This window comes from Cupressus sempervirens, chromosome 6, assembly GCF_028749045.1.
Source record: "Cupressus sempervirens isolate cs-2001-9-10 chromosome 6, ASM2874904v1, whole genome shotgun sequence".
Classification (NCBI taxonomy): domain Eukaryota; kingdom Viridiplantae; phylum Streptophyta; class Pinopsida; order Cupressales; family Cupressaceae; genus Cupressus; species Cupressus sempervirens.
Genome location: NC_143123.1, coordinates 84,552,987 through 84,558,243, shown reverse-complemented (window position 1 = coordinate 84,558,243; position 5,257 = coordinate 84,552,987). Strand labels below are relative to the sequence as shown.

Genomic DNA, 5,257 nt, shown 5'->3' with positions numbered 1-5,257 from the left:
CTCCAAGGTGCTCTAAGTGCATTTCGAGGTCGATCTTCTGAGGATCGTAACTTAGAGCTTGTGAGGGCTATCGATGAAATATTGAATACTTCAGGACAGTCATGTTGAGGCCTACAATAACCTATCTCATATTTGAGAGATCACATTCCATTTGGATTTAGCACAAAAATCTCGCTCTATACCAAAACTTGTTGTGTGCATTAGTTCATTGGTGCATCACTGCATAACTTTGAAACCGCTGATCTTGGCATTGAATTGTCACCTCTATTAGCTCCAAATGGGCTTGTGAACCCTAGTGACACTCTTTTTCTAGCCACAAAAAGCCTCCATTGTTTGCGACCTCCTCGTACGAAAGAGTCTCCAAGGTGCTCTAAGTGTGTTTGCGCAAGTAAACCATAGTGACATCTTAAGGGATTGTAGAGATAATTTCAAATTAAACATATATGATATCATTTCAAATTAAACATTGCATCAAGATTTGATAATAAAGGTTGTTAAAATGTTATTCACAAATTATTGCATTTGAATAGAATATAGAAAACATGATCGAAATGAATGATATTCCATAAACATGAACAATACACATGATCCATGATAAATTGAACAAAACTATACTAAATTAATATGTATATCATTGTGCACATAAATGAAAAATATACATATCAAAATACATGTATCCATAGACAAATTAGACAAATATATATATATATATCAAAGTTCATGTATCCATAAAAAAATTATGCAAATATATATAAAAATACATAGATCCATATACAAAATGTGGCCGATTATGCCATCAAAATGTGTATAATATCAATATTTCTGTATACAATGTTGCATATTCCATCTCAAAATGTCTCATGATGCATCTTATGATAATTATACTATCTATGCTACTAGTGGATGATCAAAATGTAGCCTCTTTGCTGCACAAGGTGGATTAGATACCTCCTACATAAATAAAAAAGGAAAACCTAAAGTTAGACTACTAAATTTATAATATTCTATGTATCTAACATTGAATTACTCAAATGCATAATGATCCTTTTTTTTAATGAAGATTTATAGTATTAAAATTTCATCATAAATACCTCTCTAGTCGACCTCCTACGCTGATTAGGAGTCCTCTCATATGTCCTCGACAATGCTTGAACTTAATTGATTGTGGCCTCTATATGTTCAAGTATGTTTGCTAGATGAATTTACAACTTAAACTATAACATTATATTTCATAGCATACTAAATTTATAACATATAAGTGAGAATTTAAACTACAACTTACCTTTTTCGACTCTTCCTTTGGATATAATGGTTGCATCAGCAAAGATACAAAACTCTGGCATCTAGCCTCATGTGCACTAGGTGTTTCCTGTGAGATACAAAATACTAGTTGTTAATATCATAGAAATTAGTTTTGAATTTATTTATGAAAATAAGGAAAATAATAAATAAATGATACTTATACATACGATGGGGCTCTCATTGCAAATGGAAATGCCAGAGGGTCTACGACGCCGAATCTTCTTAGACTCATCACTAGTAGCCATGTCATGTACAATAAAGAATGTAATTAAATTTCATTACCACATACATTTTACAAGAATGCATCAATATTTAATCACTTTAAAAACACCTAATTACTGTTCCCTTGTCAACGGGTTTTGCCTCACCCCCTATGCTCTACCTCCCATTAACGAGTGATACCTATAAGAGCAAAGATAGATTAGAAACCATATATGCTCCGATGTCAAATTAAAAAAAAAATGAGAACACAACATAATGTATCGTAGATGTCAAAGGCAAAATGAAATAGCCAAGAGCGTGACATTATCAACCTGTCTGAGATCCTCCTCAGTTATCAACTAAACATGAATGAAGATCACATACATGTATTAGTCAATATGGGTTAAAATTACTCTATTATAAAGATTTACTTTAAATCACATATGTTGTAACAAAAAAATGTATACGCATATTGATATAGAAGGATTCCATGCCTGTGCATGCCCCTTCTGTCTCACATCAAGGTGTGTAGCCTTTGTACATGCGTCTGGTGTATCCTCCTCAAATACAAAGTGATACTCTGAAAGATCACCTATGGAAATCAAACAAATATTCTTGCACGTTATGCAAGTATGGGGCACACAAACATGTGATGAGCTTGCTGATGATGAACTCACACCGACATCATCAACACAGGGAGGCAACACTAACCTAACTTGGGATATCAATAGGCTACTCAATCTATGGATGACTTTAATAGTCTGAGAGCTAGCCTCTGCAATGATATCAGTATGCTACACTAGAGAAGGGGGGACAAAAGTGCCAGCTTTCTTCTGCTGGGCAAAGGGTCTATTCTAAGGAGCTCCTCCTCCTACACCCATGTTGGGCCTCATGCTCCAATAGTTCACCTTGAGGTGCAACACAAATTTGGCATACAATTTTTTAATGAAATAGAATGACATCTCTAAATTGTTGTGTGAAGAGGTGTCAAAAACCATCCACCAATGATCCCAAAAGTTCACACACATAGCCTCATTTGTGCACCATTTAATTGATAATTTGGGCTTTGTGCGTTCTACTTGTTTACCGATTTTTTGGTCTGCAAAGAGGCTAACTATATCATCTTTAGTTATATTTAGAGCCGCAATCTGATCATAGTCTAACCCATTATCAAACATGGCATGCATTTGCTCACACCAGTGAAGAGCAACATTTTGTTCATTGGTAAGTGTTTCAATATTATCCAATATGGTGTTTAACATGGATAAAATGGGAGCTAATGTAGGTATATTCTTATATGTGGTTCGCAAAACCCTCAGTTCAACAAGATTTTCAAATATCAAATCTAAAATTCGAGGAGGGTTTTGAGGGGGTAGGGGATTGCTTGGTGGATGGTTTTGAGGGTGTACTAGATTGTTTGGTGGACGGCTACAAGGAACATTGTTTCCTGGCTCAGTATCATCATTTGGGTTAGCCATACCTATTAATTTGCAAAAAATAATTTCTATTAAAAACAACCTAAATTTCAACAATTTCTATTAAAAAAACCTAATTTTTAACAAATTCTATTTAAAATAAGTAATTTATAATAATATTCATTTAATCATAAAAAATACAAAAAATAATTACCTTTATCCGACATCCATTCTGAAATCTGATACCCAAATGGAGCACACCAGTAAAACCCAAAAAAATGCAATACAAAATAGATCTTCGTTTTTTTTTTTTCCTAAAATCTATGTTGCCCGATATGATATCGGGTACCTGATAATAGATCTATACTCAATATGAAATCAGATACTCGATTATTGATTAGATACTCAAAAAGGCTTGGCCCAAACTTTTTAACCTTAGGATCAGAATGGGTGGAAAAAAGTCAGAGCAAATTTTGAAACACTTGAGTTTTCAAACTCCACTTTTTTCACATGACCACCATGATCCTGCACATACCCAAATGATAACTCATTATTTGTCTCAACTCATGTATACTTAATAGGTGTCTCTATACATGTTCATAGAGTCCTTCCCTCTTTGAGGGGTAGTCAAAATTGCACTTGTACCATCTAATCACATCATAGGGATCCTTTGAACAAATTCAAAAGTTGCATGTTTCTTAAGAAGTTTCTATTATTTTTACATTCAACTCATTTGTGGAAGTGTGTTTGCTCTTGGAAGTTATCTTAGCTACTCCAAAATGAATATCTTATGTGCATGCATTAACGGTATTGGTAGAAACCTTGCATATAATTACTTGGTACTACATTGATGCACGTGTATCACTTACACATTCTTTTCTTGAAACTCTATACATTATGAGTTGTGGTTTGTATGTGTTGTTCAACCACTTATATGACATGAGGGTTACATAGGACTACCAAATTGTTGTCTCCTAGTTCAATGTGGCGGGCCTTAGATTAGGCATCATTGAACCACCATGAGAATGCATAAGTCCTTAGCATACAAAATTTTCATGATTGTGGACATGATAAAATATTATTTTTTAATCTTATTCAAAATTTATAGTTCAAGAATTTGATTCCTTATATATAAGCTTATAAATATTAATTAACAATAGTTAGAATCTAGGCTTGAAATTTTAGTGAAATGGCAGGGCTTGTTATCTGTAGTGCCTACAACCAACGCTCGAGCTCCTAATGGTTCACTATCTACCACAATTTTCAATGGAGAGTTGTTGACTTTACCACTTGGTGAAATAGTAGAGCTTATAACCAAGGCTTAAATTTTTTATGAGCCTTTGGATCCTTGTCCCCACTATTAGTTGTGGGTTGTTCTCTTCTTGACTCTAGAGTTGGAGGGGTTTCTAATTATGGGGCTATGAAGGATGATGTTCTTCCCCAAAATCTTACAACTATTGGCAGCTAGAATTATGCTTACGTTGCCAAATTTGCTACCACTATTCCTCCAAAGGCAAAAGCTTGATCAAATGCCAAGATCTCACCTATGGTAGTGTGTGTTCTAAAGTGGTGGACAATATGGATTTTTACCAACATTGTCTGTTAGTTCATAGATTCATTGGTTTTTATATCTCTTTTCCATACATGCATTGCTATGTGATAGATTCTTGGAGATATTTCATCTCAGGTAACATTGAGATTTTCCTTGTACAAAGGGGTATTTTAATTACTCCTTTTACTTATGGTAAATAATGTGATTTAGTATTGAGAAAATTATGGGTTTTGGGAAATCACTCTCTTGCAACCAAATCCTAGAAGTCTCCTTTAACCTTCATACAAGACCTCTTTGTGTGTACATCTAGTGTGGGTTCATCTCTCGAATCTTCCACTTCATTTTTGGGAGAAATGTTTCTTTGAGGCCATTGAAAACTCTATTGGCCATTTATTAAAGATGGACGAGGCTTCAACAATGGTGAGCCTATCTACCTTTGCTCACATTTTGGTTGACATTGATATCTCCACATCTCTTCCAAGGGATGTCATTCTCATGGCAGGGGACAAGCCATGGACCCAATCATTGGATTATGAGAGCCCGCCCTTTTGATGTAGTCAGTGGTTATGTACTAGTCATTTGGTCACAAATTGTTCTCTCTTGCATTGTAAATATGTTTCCACTTGGTGGAAGGATACAAATGATGATCATTTGACTATCACGACCTTGGACTCTTCCAGTGATGAATCTTTACACATTGATTTTGTCTGAGCCCTCAAGGGTGGTGCTCCTACTATTTGGCCTCCTTTGACCTAGCAAATATGATTCCACCTCTTATTTTTTTATA

The 5,257-nt window shown here is 34.7% G+C and overlaps 1 long non-coding RNA gene across 1 annotated transcript; it reads right to left on the bottom strand.

The window, feature by feature from the left end:
- Nucleotides 1–1,277: 1,277 nt before the first annotated feature.
- On the bottom strand, nucleotides 1,278–1,711 carry LOC149551287 (uncharacterized). Its single transcript, XR_016353286.1, has 3 exons — nucleotides 1,671–1,711; nucleotides 1,470–1,536; nucleotides 1,278–1,369 (listed from the first exon to the last, which is right to left on the bottom strand). It is a non-coding gene; the product is annotated as an uncharacterized LOC149551287 (long non-coding RNA).
- Nucleotides 1,712–5,257: the final 3,546 nt, after the last annotated feature.